The following is a 19390-nucleotide window of genomic DNA, read 5'->3' on the forward strand; positions in this document are numbered from 1 at the left end:
GCATAATTTTACAGCCAGGCCTCAACACAGTGTTTGTGCTGATATGGCTATGTAGTTTCTACTTTGAGAGCCAGTTTGTAAGGCAGTAGCCAGAGTACCTTCTGATGTTCCAGGTACAAAGTAAATACAACTCTTTCGCTTCTGATATATCTGTACTTCAGCTCAGCACAAAAACATTACATAAATGATTATGAAAATCATAAAAATACTAAAAATGGCCCAAGGAAGTATATATTAAGAAACGAGCATGTACCAGAACTAAACTCACTCTTGCTATCTATTGGCAAGTGTAAATGATGCTCTGTATTTCATTTGGAAATCACAGTTGCTTCATAAGATCTTTGTCCCACTTGTTGTCAGACAAATAAACATCTGGGGAATTTTAGGGGACAGTGAGTGCCCATTGTAACCAAAATCTTTAGAGAATTATGCTGTTAGATTTCAAGTTTCCCCTGAATGCAGATTTTGTAAATATGCGATAATGATTAGATTGAGGTAGAAGTGTATGAAAACAGGAAGATTTAGCAAATGCTACAATACATTAGTGATCTGTTTATTTGCACGGTTTTTCCATAAAGGGGTTTTAAAAATTTCTGAAGATAGACATTTTTTTTTTCTATTTTTCATCTCTATAGTTTGTTTCTTTTGAAATAGGTGAGCTATGTTAACTGATATTAAAAAGTTCCTTCCTTCCTTCCTTCCTTCCTTCCTTCCTTCCTTCCTTCCTTCCTTCCTTCCTTCCTTCCTTCCTTCCTTCCTTCCTTCCTTCCTTCCTTCCTTCCTTCCTTCCTTCCTTCCTTCCTTCCTTCCTTCCTTCCTTCCTTCCTTCCTTCCTTCCTTCCTTCCTTCCTTCCTTCCTTCCTTCCTTCCTTCCTTCCTTCCTTCCTTCCTTCCTTCCTTCCTTCCTTCCTTCCTTCCTTCCTTCCTTCCTTCCTTCCTTCCTTCCTTCTCTCTCTCTTTCTCTCTCTCTTTTTCTCTCTCTTTCTCTCTTTCTCTCATTTTGCTGAGGGGAGCAGCTTTTGCTAGGGGTAGCTGCAGCTGACCTTTAGAACAGGAACTGACAAACCTGAACTGGAATGATTCCAGTGCTCTGTGTCTGGAATAGAGGGCAGCTGCCAGGCTACTAGTGGAAAGGAAGTGACATTAACACTCTACCACCTGTTTCCAAAAAGCTACACTGATTGCAAGCTTGCTCTTTGCTGGGTCATCTCATTGAACTGGGCCAGATCATGCTGGGTGTTGACCTGCCTCCGGACAGCCAAACAAGTGACATGGGCTGTAGGAAGTATGATACAGTCTGTTAAGAATAGTAACTTGAAAATGTCAGAAATTCTTTTTTAAAAAAGATCTTTTTATATGCAGATATCAGTGATGACAAAGTGAAAGAGATGGAGATGCCAAGGAGGCTGTCAAGTAGCTCTTCTAAACCACAAATTTCAACAGATCGGCTGCAACTTTTGTTCATGCAAAACAATTTTTAATACCGAGAGTTACTACATGAGCTAAGAACAACCCTGCATGATGAGCATGCTGGAATGAAATTCCCAGCACAGGTAATATGCATTTTCTACATGTGTTTTGGGTGCATGTAATTTGCTGATCAGCAATGCAGTAGGTAAATCAGAATTTGCCAGACCAACAGCATTGCCTATGAGTGTCTTACATAGGGCTGGGAAAAAACTCTGGCTTTTGTGCCTATTTCCTTTGATGATTTTATCATAAAACCATCTAATGGGTAATGAACAGGCTCTGATTGTTTCAGCAGCAAAACTGTCCTGTTATCTTGGAGCAGGAAATAAATTGTCTTTGAGCAAAGAAAGTAGGTTAGTGTTCTGGCGTTACACCTTGTCACAGGTAGATGCACATACTGCTGCACAGAACTCCAGCATCAAAGGAAGAAAAGACAGGCTTAGCAACAGCTCTCACACTTCATAATTTGGACCACTATAATGTTTCCAACATGGAAAAGTCTGAAAGTCTTGATGGAAATTTGCCTTTGGTCACATCTATGTGGAGAATATGAAGAATTCCCCAAAGCACCACATTAATGCTGTAGCAACATTCAGCTGATGGGATAGAATAACTGATATTGCTGTGCTAGCTGCACTTTGCACCTTTCCTAACTATAAGAATTTCAGCTTCTCAGATTCCTCTTGCAATGACAGTAGTGGGTCTTGCTTGCAAATACAGTTACTGCTACTTTTGCTACTGTTGTTTGAATGAGAGCTTGTAGTCCTTCAAAAGAAGGAACTCCTCAACACTGCCAGAAATAAACCTGTTTGGGGGGTTCCCCTCAAATGAAACTTCTCAAGCTAAAGCAGAATCAAATACCATTGCTTGCACATCACCATCTTCCCCACATATATCCACACATACGCACTTTTTGCCTTGTGAACAATGCTGAAAAAGATCCATTATCTGTGCAGCTCTAGAATTCAAAGGATTCAGGGTACATCCATGCGTGTACTGTAGGCAGACACAAGCAACCTCTGTCCACACTCTAAGCTCACAGAAAGCCCACGTGACTACAGTTTAGTGAGTCACTGAACCTCAGCTAACATGCTCTGCTGCAACAAGTAAACACCTATTCTAACTGCAGAATAAAATGTTCAAAAATGTGTTTACTTCTGCCACATTTCTCAGTATCCAAGCATGTATTTATCAGAGCCATTTTGTGGCATCATCCAGAAGACCCTGGCTCCTGCTGTATTAAGTAGAAGTCTGTGATCTTACAGAAGGTAAAAGTATCTGTGATAAAACGGCCTGTTATACTACATCAAAGTCACTCTTGGTTTGAGAAAACTAGACACTTATCAACTTCCTGTAATTTCCTTGGGATGATGTAAAAGAAGTCTTGTCAGGGTTTATAGCCATATAAAAAAACATGTGCCCAAAGAAAGCACTGAGAACAGCACCCCCTTTTTGGTCTTGGTGATTAAAATTTATCTACACTTATTTTAATATAGCCTCAGTGAAATTGGTAAAAAAAAAATTAAAGGTATATGCACAGTTACAAAGGAGTAGAGTAGATTGCAGAAACTGCATTGCCAAAGGTATTTTGAAGCAGAGTTAGACTTTCCCCTTTATGCCATAGTCTGCTGTTACACATATGTTATGTTACATATTAACTGGATTTGTAGGTGATTATGGAAAGCTGTAATCCTCTGGGTCAAAAGAGTGGCTGTTTGAGGCAGATGATACTTGAAGCTACGCACAGAAGGTATTACTGTGTAATGAAAGTCTTATCTATTATTATTATTATTTTTTCCCTAAAGCAATATTTGTTCTTACATTTGCAAGCTAAATTCTTTGTAAATAAAGTGAACATTGTTTTTGGATGCACAGCTCTCAACAACTACAAGGAGCTGGGTAATTCCAAATGGCCAGTGTTCAGTACTTTTTTAAAGTGGAACAGACTGTGAGATCTCTGAAAAAAAAAAAACAGAAAATTAAATCACAAGTTAATTAAAACAACAACAACAACAAAAAACTGCACCTAACGGAAATGCATTTTATTACACCCTTTAAAATAAAGACAGCAATAAATGATCATATGCTCCAAAGCTGCTTGGATGTTTTGGGGATAACCTCTAGCATAGTTATCACCCACACTTACTTCTCTGGTGCCCTTTAATCCTGAGCAGACATCTGCTTTATTACTCTATTTTAGAGCTCATGGCAGCATGGCACAACTACTCTATTTGCCTTCCAGGCAGCTTGATGCTAGTTGTTTTGAGACTTTGTCACTGGGGGAAGTATTCTTGAGTAATGACTTCAAGACTGAGTCTGAGGAAAATCCTTGCTTGGAAATAAATCTGAGATAGTCTTCAATTCAGCACCTAATTCTATCTACAAATCTTGTTATTTATGCCTTGATACCAAGTATTGCTGTTAGCTGCTCCAGGATTAAGCTGTGTAGATTTCCAGGAGCGTAAAACAGAGCTGGTCCGAAATGATTTTATGTTTTTTTCTTTTTATTTTTGGAGATAGCCAGTGAAGGCAGATTTTTTATTATTATTATTTCTTATTTATTTTTATTTATTTTTATTTTTATTTTTATTTTACTTTATTTTAAAATGTAAATTTTATAGTAAGAGCCATCATGTATGGGAACATGTCATCCAGAAAGGCTGTACAGTCTCCATCCTCACAATTTTAAAAGAAAATCCACTAGACTAGGCTTTGATTAACTTGATAAAGCTCTGAAATTAGTTATACTTTAAGCAAGACTGGAACTAGATAACCTCCAGAAGTCTGTTCTGTGACCCTGTAGTATTCCCATTTAGCCCATGGACTTTCTGCAAACTTTCATGTATTTCTGTACATTTTTATGGGTACGGAACAAGGTTCTAAAACTAAAACTAACACTGCCTTGTGGCAGAGGAGATCACCTCACAGACATACTGGCTCCAGTTCCAAAGCATTAGCAGAACTGCTAATAATCCTATCACCTACTCACCCAAGTCTCTTATACAATGCACCATGCAATTGTATTTAAGGAATGATGCTCTAGGACAACTTTAGGCCTCCAAGAACCAGATGGAGTAGATGCTTTATTAAATATAGCCCAGGTAATCCTTTGTTCTGCATTTGCTGCATTTGCCCGGCTTTTTGTTCAATTATCTTCCCATGTTCAGGAAGACTGCAGTGTGAGATTTGACTTCAGCATTAATCACTTGTCTCCCAGGGTAAGGAAAATCATAAGTTTAAAAAATTAACCTCTAAGACTAGCCAGGGAGCTCAAGGATAGCACTGTGGGAGTAACATAGAGTGTTATAAAACTACTGGCCAAAATATGATACAGGATTTGGTGATGTAAAAGCTTTATCCTAGCAGCTCCCCAGGAAGCAAATATTTTCTTAAAATTTGTGATTAATTCTCATGTGTCATGTATCATGAGAGTGTATCATACATGTATCATGATACATGTATCATGTAGGTACAGCCTAGGTGAGAAAACTGGATGGCCTTCCAAAGAGCAAAGCTTGGAAGACTCCAAGTACTATTACCATTCAGAAGTGCTCGGAGCTGAATGCACTTAGCACTTCATTTTTTGATACCTTTTACTATCACACCCTATGTTACACCACGTATTGCATTACACTGCTGTCAGGGAACAATTAAATTCCTGCTGATTTCAAGGATTATATATTCACAACTAGGAAAAAGAGATACACACGGGGTTTGAATAAACTGTTTAATTTTCCCACAACCAAGAAAAGATCTTTCAATAAAGATTTGTAAAGAATTATATCTTCTCACCAAATATATTTACTATTGGTATTAGGAGACTTTTACACAAACCACTGAGCTTTATCTTACTGGATTTTTACAGGAAACAAGCAATGTCAGCTAGATGCCTCTTGTTAGTTTTAGTAAGGATGATGGTAGTTGTGTCTCCAGCCACTGACTAACATGAAACAGAATTAATCTCACTCAGTTTTGATCATCCTAAAGGCAGGCACCTTGTCTGTGCTATTCAAGAAGACTTCTTGTGCAAAGAAGATCACTGAACTTGATAGGATGAATATTTATCTGCAAGCATCTGATTCTTTCCACTGACTACAGAGAATAAATGACTGCCTGAGACCAATATCTGTTCTTTAATTCCTGTTAGTGGAAAAGTATCAAAGTTTTTATATGCATTTAATTAATTTTATCAGACCAAAAAGCATACAAAGTAAGTTAAAGAAGATTTGGATATAGCTGAGTATGTAAATGGATTTATTTTTCAATTTGTTAAAATATTAAACTCTTTATATTAATCTGATTCAAATGGCTATACTTTTGTCAATATAGAGTGGGAAATAGCACTACAGTTTCTAGAGTTATTGCTGTTTTAGAAGACAGTGAGAGCTGAGCGTCCTCAGCAACTCTCAAGATAAGCTCTTTAAAGCAGTTATTTAAGACATAAGGTTCAGAAGGTTTCTATGGAGATGGTTCTTTTTCAGTAGGTGTATTAAAATAAGCATTTGCAGCAAAGGAGAGTTCTGGAAAATGGTTGTTACAAATTGTTTTTTTCGACCTATAACTTATCATATCAAATAATATCACTGATCTAAATATTGAAGCCAAAACGAGTAGCTGGATTTCACCACCTATGCAAATGAGATCACACAGATTAAATCCAATCCTATGAAATCCTGCCTTACAACAGAAATACCTTCATTATACTTATATCCCAGACAACAATCCAAAATGCACCTGTGACCGATTCCTTTCTACACTGATTTATGTTGGTACTCCCAAAGACCTTTTTGCAATTTCCCTTAGTAGTTCCATTTCTTGTACAAATTCTGTCACAGTAAGCAGCCTAAATTCTGAGTAACCCAGAAAACCTCCTGGAGTATTTGTAGCCAGACTGACTGTCAACTAGTCAGTGTGCCACATGTATGATGGGATGAAAGTGGATATTTGGCAGTTTTTCAGATCTGTGAAATCCACATAAACCCCAACTTATGAAACTACAGGGTGGCCTGCTGGAGTCTGGAAATGAGAGTGTTCAAGAAACGTTGTGTTGATGAATATGATTTAGTTGGGAAGTATTGGTAATGGTTGGACTAGATGATCTTCTAGGTCTTTTCCAACCTTGATAATTCTGAGATTCTGTGGAAATGTCCTGTCTTGATCACAAGCTGTCAGGGAGTGGGAACAGCTGGCAGAGGGAACCACCTGGCAGGGGTGAAGTGCCCAGAACATGTGGCTACAGCCATGTACCCTTCAGCTCCAGGCACAAGTGGGGATAGAGCACTGAGGGACTGCCCCTTGTTCTCCAGCAGTCATTTTAGATATTCTTCCATATCTTAAAACCACAGAGGCAGAGGTTGGCAGGGATCTCTGGGTCCATCTTACCTAATCCCTGCTTCAGCAAGGACACCTGGAGCAGGGTGCCCATGTCCAGATCCAAGTGGCTTTTGGAGATCTTTGAGGAGGATCATCCCACAGCTTCTCTGGGCAACCTGTGCCCATAATTCATCATCAACACGATAAAGAAGAGTTTTCTCAGGGTTAGACAGAATCTTCCATGCTTCAGTTTGTTCATAGAAGCTCTTGTCCTTTCACTGGGCACCACTGAAAAGAGCCTGGCTCTGTCCTCTTCACATTCTCCCTTAAGGTATTTTTATATGTATAAATATCTCTTTCCCACAGAGATCCTCTAAGGTTTTTTTTCAGACTATAGCTTTTTTTTGCCTTGCTTCTCAAGGATTCTCTGCTCCTTTACATGCTTTGGAGTTTATATCTTTGCAGAAATGTAACCTGAAAATTTACTCTGCAAATACCTTTGTTTTGTATGCTGTGACGTGGATGGGGGCTCACTTGGGATTGAGGCATCTGCTGGTTAAGCTCTTTGAATCCATTCAGAAACTTAAATATTTGAACAAATATTTTAACCAAGGGCAAGGGGTAACACCCTTCTGTTTTTCAGAGAAGAAAATGTTTTCAGGCTGCAATGATTTTCCAAACCCTATTGGCCATACTTCCTAGTGAAGTTAGATAGCCTGTAGATTAAAGTTCAAGAAAGTGTATTTGCTGAGCCCATGAATACATGAACATACCCTAGGATATTGATTTGCTGTCATTAGCCACCAAAATCAGAGAAGCATTTTACTTTAAAAACCAGGGAGTTTAATAGCTTACTATACCTTCAGCCCTCCTTCTCCAGTTAAAAATTAACCCCTTTAGTTAACAAAAGTTTATTGTCTAACAGAAAGTTCACTTTGCTAATTCTCCAAATATTCAAATAGAATCAACATCTGATCCACAGCAATTTCAGCTCACATGATTACAGACACCTACCAGATCAGATAAGTTCAGCTTTCACTCTTCACTGACACTGGGTAAAGATTTTACCCTTGACCCACATTTTTTCTGCTGCACACATACAAAAGAAATTGGAAAGCAGAATTTCAAAACAGAGCTATATAAGTATAACGTAATGTAACCATAAGCTTCAGTGGTGGCAGAAAAAAAATAAATCCATATATCAAGGTGAGCACATGAAGAGCTGAAAGTAAAGGACTAAATATTTTATATGTAAGGGAACTAGTTAATGAAATGTACAAACACATCTGTATATTTTACTGGAAGAACATTACATTGTCTGGAAGAACAATTTGAAGGAATGATTAATACTGTCACTGACTTCTGTGAAGAATAATTGCAGGAATCTAATTTTATTAACCTATAATGGCAAACATGGTACCTAGGCTGTATTAAAATAATATTAAAAAATGATGTACATGCAGAAAAAGGAGTATTAATTACCAGTTGATAAATATATTATCATGGATAAGAAGGATTTAAAATACATCAAAATTTCTTATAACAAGGTTTTTGTAGGTTTTAAAGTAATCAAAGAAGAAGTTAAATGGCAATATATAGAGTACCTGTTTCTTTCATACACTGAATCTGAGCTACGCTGATTACTGTAGCAACTATAACGTTTTCAAGTGTGAAATAAATAAGCCTTAAGAGTCCCATTATTTCATCTCCCTATGGAGGGATTTATGCACATCCTTCTGAGCACCATTAACACAGATAAGACTTATGTATGCAAATCCTTAGATAACACGTTGAGAATATAACTAAATTTTGCAGAATAGCTATTAACCTGAAATTATAGGAGAAATACAAAAATGAGCTCTTGTGTAAGAGATTAAATATTCCGCACTTGATGTTCATGCCCAGGGAGTGGCAGATGGAAAAAAGTATAAATTGTAAGATTAAGATGTAAAATAATACAATAGAGAACAGTTCTCCCTGTACTCCTGTCATGGACGGGCAATGCCAAAGTGCACTGTGAATATTAACTGAAAACACGCTAACCTAAAAGTGTGCTAAGAGTGGGAACAGTGGGCTGTATTCAGAAGATGTGCCATGTGATCCTGATTATGGAGCTGGCCTGACATTTAAGGTCTGCAGGGTGCTGAGGGAACTAAACACCCCTTGCCCAGGACTGGCACACTCTAGTTTCCTGCACAAACAACAGGGATGCATAGGTAATGCTGTTATGACACAGCCTGCTTCCACTTTACACACTGCAGGATATCCCTGTAGGGAAAAAAAAAAAAAAAAAAAAAAAAAAAAAAAAAAAGCAATGTTATATTTTAGAAGACTAAAGAAAGGTACATGTCATCATCACCCCATTCTCTGTAAAACCTATTCCCCAGAGCATTTAATGAAGCTCAGATCTCCTGGCATCCTCAACTTGGAGCACATGCCATCCTACTTATGCAGTCTCTGCCACTGCTGGGTTTTGCCATCCCTGGCTTAGGGGCAATCCGTTAGAAAAACCCTTCCAGTCTCTAAATACTTCCCTCCTTCTGTCCCCTTGGAACAGAGTAGCAACTAGAACAGTTTTCCTTAATTTTACTTTCAGGCAAGTTTTATTCTCAAGGTTTCATCTTGCATGTGACTTAATCTGTTTATGTCATATCTTTTGTATATACCTCCCACGTTTTCCAAGAGGTTATGTGATACTGTTTACTCATCTGCAACTGTATGTGAAAATGGGAAGATACTATATGTGCCTTTCTGGGTGAAAAGTTAGTAGCTGATACCAGAAAGCATTTCTGCCACCATCTTCTTTATTAATTATGGTTTTATACAACAAATGTAAATAATTTCAATTTTGTACATTATGTAATTACAGTACATTGTTAATCATACCATCTGGAGTTTTATAGAATATGAGAAAACATATGGCAATTTTGTTTTCCTGATCAGCCAACTAATTTTAAGCAGTATATAATGCCTAGGCATCCTATGATTTGGGAAGGGTGAGGGACTTGTTAGAGTCTATTTAGTTTCATTAAAATTTTTGTTCTACTTTGAAAATGAAAACATGAAACACAGTAGCCTGACTACATTTTCATCATTATATGAATGAAATAATTGTTCTTACAATAAAGTACAGGGCTCATTGGCAGGTATTAGAGCTTAGTTGTACTGAGTATAGCGCAAAAAGTATCAAAAGGAAAGTCCTTGTTCTTGAAAACTCAAATAATCTTTCTGATACAAACCACAGCTAAATGATACAAATAATAGACATGGCAATTCTTTGTCCTTCCACTATATAGAATTAATTAATGCATACTTTGAAATTACTGATTTTATTTGGCAAATGCCTTTTCAGTTTTCCTTTTGAGAGAATAATTTCCAAGTTCAGATAATATCTGCTTCCCTACTGCTTGAGCTAATGGAGAATGCTCCTTCTGTCGTTTTGAGCTGTGAAATTTAATTGCCCAGAGTGGCTGATACTTATTTTCAACAGCTGCTGAACAAACTCTTTAAAATGCTATAATTGCATATACAAGAATCCTTAATTTAATGTACGCCTTGTGGCATTAAAAATGTAAGTATATGTGAGGGAGATAAAAAGCTCATGGGCCTTCTGAAACATCATTATTTGGGAAGGGATTCATGCTTTATTCTGCTCCTTCTTACATTTATCATAGACAGATGTAAAGTACTTCATTTACATGGACTTCTATTCATTTACACAAGTGGCAGTGAAAGGCAATTTCAACTTTTCCCTTCTCCATAACTCTGAAAATGCTGATGTGTTCTTAATGCTGTACCTCATCTTAGGCAGTTAATGTGCAGTGTTACATTATTTTGCTTGTGTTACAAGCAAAATACATTTTCATCTCTTAACCAGTAGTTCAGTATACATGCGAACATTTTTCTATGAAAGGGAAAAAAACCTTTGAGTACAATCTAATATCTACTGTCACAGACTTATCCAGCATCCCCTCGTGAATTGTGTAGATGATCTATTTGGATAAGCTTTTGACTGCAGCAAACAATACTGTGACAAAATCATTACAGGAAGCCATTCAGAAATTATCTACTGTAGTGTAAATGCATTGAATTTTGGATGGTGGCCAGATTTGTAGTACTTATTCCCCTTTGTGCTCCCTGAAGGGCTCCCATAGTTGATGGCTCCCACCAGTCTGGTTGAGGTTCACTAAAAGCTTGAGAAAAATCCAGCAAAACCCAACATTAAACAGCTGCGAGCAAAGAACAGAATGCTATAGTTATAAATGGAGGTTTTAACCATTTGTCTATTCAGTGAGTCAGTCAAAGAATTTGTACTATAGTTGGAGTAGAAGTAGTTTGTACTGAATATCAGGAACTGAGATACATCTCACTGCACTCCATGGACAAAAGAATTGAGATCTTCTGCCCTGGAGGAGCAGACATATGAAAGGAAAGCAGTTACAGTTACAGTATATCAAAAAGCACACTCTAGATGCAGCAAGATATAGTTGTGGATGTGCTGAAGCTCAGATTTTTATTTTATTTTATTTTATTTTTTAAAGACACCTGGCCTACTCCATGGGGTCATGCCTTTTCCATTATTCAGGTCACAGAATAGTAGTTTAGCTACCTAGGCATGTCTTCTTTCCAGTGAAAGAGTCACTGACTTTGCCTAATCTATGTCAAGTAATTGCTGTCAGGGGATCTATTAAGAGCACAGAGTAATTCCCAGTATTCCTACAGAAGAACAGATTTTTTTCTTAGCTGAATGCCAACCCCAACACTGAGGGACTTCCAGGATAACAGCTATAAAATTAATTTACAGGTTAGACAGAAAGTCAAGTAAAGCTTTCTTGCCTAGTAGACGTTCTGAAAATAGTTGGCACCTTAGGTAACAGGCTGTTTTAAGTGATCAGCAGCTGCAGGAAGTTTTCTGTATCTTTTGAAAAAAAAACTTGACAGAAACCATCTGGATGAACTTGCAAAACAAGCAGAGAAATTATCCTGATGAACTTGTGAAAGCAAGCAAGCAAGTAGACAAACAAGCAAACAAAAATTCAGCAATAAGAATTTATTTGGAAGAAGTTTTTCTCCACCATTAAGAAAAAGACATTGTTATTTGAATAACTTACTCTCTGACTCTTGGGATCAGCAAGTAATCTGTTTTTAGGATGTGCTGGAACAGTAAGAGCAAGAGATGAGATGCACAGGGGCACACAGTGCATTTACACGTCGTTGTCACTTCTGAGCTGCTCTCTGGGGACTGACCTTGCAAAGCAAGCAGCATTTTCCCTGAAATGGTATGGAAGCATTACTAGATTAATATGGAAATGCAGGTTAAAAATGTTCTCTGTCATTGGGAATGTACAGGAATTACTTAGCTGCTGCCAAGGGACTTGTGAATGAATTTCAGGGCAATTGAACACTGAATTTCTTAGTGCATCACAATTACAGAATCAAATGTGCTGTGAGTAGGAGAGATTTTAAAATGTTATTAATTACTTCATCAAGGGCTTAATACTACTATTTGTGAAAATCATGCCTTCATTCCCTCCTTTCTGGCAACAATCATTACAGTCCTTTTCATTTTGTAACTCATGTATTTGTATTTTTATATTTATTTTCCAATCTTGAAATTATAAAATACATTCTAGGATGAGGAAGAAATTAAGTGAAGGGAGGTAAATATGGTTTGATGAAGATGGTCTTTACTACACTGTGTCTCAATTAAAGAAATTTTATTGAGCTGAAAATCAGACATTTCAGTTTCAGATCTTTCATTATCTTATGCAAGTACATCTGGATCCTTTACAAGCACTTCTGTTTAATTGAAACCTCTTGTCATATGTGAAGGAAAAAATCACTCTACACCCATGTGAAAAGCAAGACAAAAAAAATTTGCAAAAAGCGCCTTTCAGAACTGAGAAGGGATCTAACAGTGCCAGTTTGTTTCACGGTAGATTGAGGAACATGCACACTGTTAGCTCAGCTACATCTGAACAAGGGGAAGGGATCTTCATAACACATGGTACCTGACTTGTTTGTAGTCAGTCAGTATTCCTTTACAGAGTTTCTGGACTCTACCAAGTTCATTAGATTTGAGTACTTTTAAAGGAATTAGCCTGGAGTAAAACCACCAGGGCTGCTGAGTTATGGGAAGGAAAAGAGAAAACATTCATGCCAACATCTGATCTCTGTTCCTCCAAACAACTAGGATTTCAAGTATTTCTACTCACACTGAGGGCAAACACATTTCCACTACAATTTGGCAGCCTCACAGAGCATCTTGTATCATTCTGTAGACATCCCTAGAAAGCTTTTGTTCTTGATTAGAAAAGGAAATAGCATTTCAGGACTACTGAAGCTTACTTATACCCACTTATGCTAAAGAAGGTATTACAGAATGCTTTTTGTTATTTAACTTTGGATCAATTTTCATGCAATTCTTCCACTCAAACTTACAGATTTCAAATGGGCTTCTAACATCTTTTTTAATTTAATTCTCTCTTATCAGTTAACTATAGGTTAATCATAATTGTCCCAACCTCAGCCTTGACATGCTGGAATGTTCATTCCAGATTGTTATTATAGTAATCAAATGATTATGGTTGGATAAGGGTTGTAATAAAATTTAACCAAAATTCTCCATATGATAGTAAGCTTCACAAAATTTGTCAACTTGAAATTCAGATATTGTTCCAAGTCATACTTAGTAAATCAACTCTTTCAACAGAAGGGGCTAAACCAACCTCCCCTTTTGCAGCAAATGATCCAGAGAAAATGAAATCTCCTTTTTTAATGTTGCATTCTTTAATCAGCTGCTCTGTTTATCTACAGGAACAGAGGCAAATAGTTCTTAAATTACTCATATTTTATAACACAGTGTTTTCTACAGAGTTACAAAAGCCAGCCCTCCCTTATTTCATTCATTTTCTGCATGATGGCTGAGGAAGTGAGGGAAGATGCAACACATGGGGTATGCGACTAATATGGATCTGTGGATGGTAGTGCTCAGACTGGGAGGTGAATTGAGCTACCACGCCTATTGAATACCTGATGTCTTCTGCTATGCTTGCTTGAAAGGGACTTGGCTTCTGCCAATGGCAGTAACTACCTTGTAGGATTTCCAATTGCTTGCAGGCAGCTTGCTTTGTACTGGTTATCTTGCAGCCATCAGATGGCAGTAGCTTTCAGTTGTCACTCCTGGCCTGGTTTGTATTCCAAACACTGAGCAAAAAGAGAGGTTAAAGACTGCATTGCCCCTCAGCTCCTACAATAAATCCAGTTTTGCAACAAAACAAAGAATATAGCATAAAAGATAAGTTAGAGTTATTTAACTTGCAGAATGTGAGCTTGAAGTCTTCTCTGGAGACTCATTCCAAGGTCCGATTTCTAAGCAGGCTGTTTTATTGTATAACTATGTCATCATCAGCTGAGTTTTGGTATTTTGTTTTCCAGAACAACTAGTGCAATAATAATCAGCCCAGTAGTAATCTTTGCAAAATCCCTTCTCATTGCTTACTACATTGAAGTAGAATGAAAACAAACTGGCAGCAGGCATCTAGAAAATTAGATATTAACTTTCAAAGTGCATGCAAGTCTGCCCTGCAATATCTGGGAAGCAAGAACATTATGTTTCAGCACTGAACCTTTTTGTTAAATCAAAATATTCTCTACCATAGCCTGGTTCACAGCTGGTGTGGGTTTTAATGTTGTTAACAATACTTGTGATTGCAGTAATAGAAATGTAGTCAGGGAAAAAAAAGGGAAAAACCCTCTTATTTGTATTCAGAACTCTAACAATGCAGTTAATCCTTCTGCAATTACTAGGGAAAAAAAAAAAAAAAGGAAAAAAAAAGGGACAAATCTGAGAAAATTTATGTGAAAAAAAAAAAATAATAACCAAACCTCCTCTGCATTTAATTAATGTTAAGGATGTGAAATAAACCCACATAAGCAAAGTGGTGCATGACTGTGACAGAAAATTTGGATCAAAATCAGAATCTTGATGAAGTCTGTTATTATAGAAATGATGTAGCTGACCACAGAGAAAACCAAAGGAAAAAAATACTCTCTTTGACTATAGGGAGATTTAAGGTAAATCTGATAGTTGAGGTTATTATTAAAGTGACCATGGGCTGCAGACAAGGGTAGCAGCATTACTGATAGGAAAGTTGCATAATGTCAGAGTTGCTGCTCTGTCCTGAGCCTGGGAGTTCACTTTTCACCAGGCACAGGTGTTTGGGTCCCTCTGTTTTCTCCTTCCCAGTGCACCCATCAGAAGAGCACAGTGTTTCCCTATGACAAGAGGAAGGTGTGCCCACTATTCATGGTTTGAGCAAAGAGGCCCCTTTCCAGTTTATCCCATGCATTCCTTTTTCCTGTGCCTTCCACTTCCCTGTGCATTTTTCATTGAGCATTTTGATGGCTTCATTTCCTTTCCTTCAGCATTGCCTGATGTGAAACTTTACTGGACATTTTCTACTTTTGACTTCTTTAGCTTGGCTTCCTGTTTGCCAACTTCTAAGAAATTTTAACTCGATCATCCTTTTCTGGATTTGCTCCTTTGCATATCTCTTGCCACCAAATGGAGATCTACTCCTCTTGCTTTCTTTAGCCTCTCTGTTGCTCATGATGCCCTTTTTCTTTTCATGCAACTAATGTCATCAGTCTCCCTGAGGGGGTTTCAACTCTCCTAAGATTTTTAGAAGACAGATGCCTATGTCTGAACTGGTCACCCAGGCTGCCTTTGGCAACTGTTTGCAGGAATAGATGCTACTGTTGTGATCCTTCTCTCTGAAAAAAGCAGACAGTGAATAGGTTGGGTGAAGTTCTTGACATTTTAGCTGTGTTGAGATAAATACCTCTTGTTTATTCCCTCAGAAGGTAGGATAGATAAGAATTGCAACAAGATTTTACTAAGAATTCTCGTAACTAACAATTCAATTTCTAGGAATGGTTAAAGAACCTAAATAAACAACACAATCCCTGATTTTTATTAGAAATATAAGTTCACTGTCCTTAGACTATTGAATATTGCTAAGGATGATCAACATCTGTTTTCCTTGTATGATGGTATGTTTCCTTGTATGATGGTATGTTTCCTGTTGTCCATAAAATTTATAATTTTAACACTAGTCTCTGAAAAAATACACGTATTTTAATATAAAGTTTATTGTATGCTGTCAAAGTAAGAAAAAAGGATTTCTAGATGTAGAAACTTTACCTGCATATATTATGAAACTGTCTCCAGTCTTGTACGTATACAAGTACTTTACAACATGTGGTTAAGAGCTCTGGTTGTTAAATTGTTTTCTTTTACAACAAATTTATTTTGAACTCAGTCTCCTGAAGCGAATATGTCAAATTATTGGGTTTTGCCATTGCTCAGTACACAACAGGACATAAGTTGATGGATTTGACATGACATAATATTTTACAATTTCTCAAGTCACCTGGAGCATAACAGTTTCTTCCATACTTACCTTGGTCATCTGACAATGCATCTTCCATCCCTTTGTGATGGAACACCACCATGTCACTGTTGGCCCTTCAGCTCTATTCACGAGTGAGGATGCTGCTGTTATCTTTCAGCTTTACCCTATTTCACCTCACTGAAAATATCACTGTGGTCTGTCTGGTTTATCCATTTAACTCAGCTCATTTTATTTCTATCAGCTTATCCTTCACTCTGGTGTATTTAATCAGTGCTTTGCTTCCATATCTCAACATAGCTCACTCCTTTCCTCTGTGCAAAATCAGCCTATATGGCCACAAAATTCAGCCAATTAATAAATTCACAACAAGGTCCAAAGCAAAACTAAGAATGTACGGAATATTTTGAATAGTTCTTCTGGATATTTTTGCCTTTGTCTGCATTCTTAGTATTTTTATTTTTCTCTAAGGTTAACTATTCTTAAAATATACTCATTAATTTTAACAGAACTTCCATGTTACAGACACAGAGATTTGCAAGGATGTAGAAGTACAGTCTATAAGCATTAATACCTATATATGGTATTCAGTACAGCACCATATGCATGAACTAGATGCTTTTCAAAATTTCTTCTTTTTTCTTGAATGCTTTTGTGAACTCTGTTATTGATGTATCTCCCAATTATAATTGAATTTATAGTATATTTATCTTTGTAATACCAATGCCATGTAAATAAATGCAGTTGCTCCCATTTAACAGATGGAGAACTAAAGAACAGAGAAACAAAGATTCAAAAAAGAGCAGTGACATCCAAAGAACAACGGAAGTGTCTAAATTATTAAATAGAAAGTCCTTAAATCCACATTTGACAGACCTGAACTATGTACATCATTGCAGCTGATTGCACACTGCAATTATCAGTTGAAAAACTACAAAATCAGGAACATTTGTTACTGAATTTCTTTATAGTTAGAAGTCTCGAGGACACAATTACCAGTGTGAACTGGTAATGGGAGAGACTGATGCCAAACACTTTTCTGCTAACATAATGGAAAGTGACAATTGGGCAATGAGCTGTTAAAAGGGGCTCTTCCTTGCTCCAGCAGACCAGTAAGTCTAACTTGCTTATCAAGAAAATTGCTAAGAATCAATATAAAAATAATAAGTAGACAAATGAGGAAAAATGATGTATTATGGAAGAACCAGATCAGCTTTTGTAGAATAAAGCCATGCTTTGCAGAATTATGGCAATCTTCTGAAGTCAAAAGGATCATTTAGGCAATGTTGACTCAAACTTATGAACTTGAGATTTCAAAGAGAAATAAATGAGATAAATGATATGAAACAGAATTGTTATGGGGTACAAGTAGAGCCTCCCCCAGATTACTTGGTGAAAGATAGGAAACAGAGTGGGGTGAAAAATCACACTAAGGATCCATCAGTGCTTCAGGGATCTGCTCTGGAGGTAATGCTGGAGTTCATAAATTCTTTGGAAAAGATGGCGAGCTGTGATGTGATTTTTGTAATGGTACAGAGTTAATCATGATAGCAAAAGCATAAACTGGATGTTGAGAGCGACCGAAAAGTCTCATTATATTTAGCAATTATGTGACAATGAAATCAATGTCAATAAATGAAAAGTCATGCACTGAGTAAAAAAATAGCCTCCACTGTTGGTACACAGCGATGGACTCTAAATTCACCATTACTACACTTAAAAGCCATCATACAGTCTCTGAGAACTTCAGTGAAATGTTGTTATGTCTTCTGGGGGAAAAAAAAAAAAAAAAAAAAAAGAAAAAAAAAAAAGAAAAAAAGACAAAGTAGGAATTACTGGGAAAACAATGAGCAATGAGGAATTTAAAACTTGAGATAGCTGTGAAAATCTACTATATGCCTCTATCTGAATAATAACATGGTCTGGGGTAATATATTTCCAAAAGGATATGATAGAACTTCAGAGATCACAGAGAAGAGTAACAAGAATGATCTGTACTACAGAATGATTTCTATACAAACACATATTAAGTAGATGGGTCTTTTTCAGCCCGGGAGAGATACAATTGAGGGAAAGTGATAACGCCTGTAAAAAAACAATAAATTTAAAAAAAAGAAAAGTTTGGAAAAGAGTAATAAAAAAGAATTATTCCATTTCTTATAGCATAAGAATTAAGAAGGCATATATTAGGCTTGAAAGCACATTTTCACACAATAAAACTGAAAAAGAAATGGGAGAGAGAGTTCATCTACTTTTTTTTTTTTTTTTCTTTTAATTGTGGCTGTAGCTTCTGGCTCCCAAAGGTTCTGAGTTGCAAAAACTGGGACTCTACATCAGAAGAAAGGATCATTTTACTTGATCTACTTCCTATAATCTTTCCTTAACATTCTATTAGGCTATATTTATTCTAGGCAACTAAAGAAAGCTAGGACAGAGACCTAACTCTGAAGAATTTAGCTTTACTGACAGAAGTAAGGCCATACCTTTTGTCTAAATAAATTGTGCTCTGGCTTTGTTAGTTTCTTAAGAGAGGCACAGCCTCAGTGCTTACTGTATGGTGGGGAGGGTAGGACTTCGGCTCCATCAGGAAAGTGACTGTATTATTACTCTGGGCTTCTATTTTCCCCCACTTTATGCAACAAACAAACAAACAAACAAACAAACAAATAAATAAAATCTAGGAGAGATTTACATCCTTTATTTCTTTTCAACTGTATCATGTATAATGCTTGGTTTGAAGCTTGAGATTATTTTTCCTCTGCAGATTTTTCAGTCAGCTGTAAAAATGTGCATAGTAAATTCTCTTCCTTTTTCTAGAATATGGTTAGACATCCAGATCATGTGTGCATGGGAAATGGGTCCTGGTGTAAAGGAAGTGAGATTTGTTCAGATATAGCAGATGATTTGTTTGGTTCACATCCAAATTACCATAATTTGAACTCAAGTCAGCTCAGAAACAAAACTAACTGCAGATCTCTCACAAGGATTTTGTTCCATTCCCACCCATGAATTAGGGTAGATCTAGAAACAGAAAGAAAACAAATGTTTGTTCCCACGCATTGTTACAGTATAACAAAAGCTTCCAAACTTTGGAGGAATTTTGAAAAGCTATTATATTTCACATTTCACATGCTTGCTACAGATAAAATTGAATTATTCTAGGGAACCTTTTCTTATTCTTAGGCCACAGTAAT

The 19390-nt window shown here is 36.9% G+C and overlaps 1 long non-coding RNA gene across 3 annotated transcripts in view; it reads left to right on the top strand.

The window, feature by feature from the left end:
- Positions 1 to 19390, top strand: part of LOC107308264 (uncharacterized) — a 45765-nt gene that overhangs the window by 10891 nt on the left and 15484 nt on the right. For 2 of the 3 annotated variants that reach the window (XR_014934976.1, XR_014934979.1), the window contains exon 2: positions 1363 to 1553. This is a non-coding gene — a long non-coding RNA (uncharacterized LOC107308264). Of the gene's footprint in view, positions 1 to 1150; positions 1286 to 1362; positions 1554 to 19390 lie in introns of those variants that run through there. The other variant, XR_001552728.3, reaches the window with a different exon arrangement.

The sequence above is a fragment of the Coturnix japonica genome, chromosome 1 (assembly GCF_054131305.1).
Source record: "Coturnix japonica strain WE chromosome 1, WE-NBRP24, whole genome shotgun sequence".
In the NCBI taxonomy this organism is placed as follows: Eukaryota; Metazoa; Chordata; class Aves; order Galliformes; family Phasianidae; genus Coturnix; species Coturnix japonica.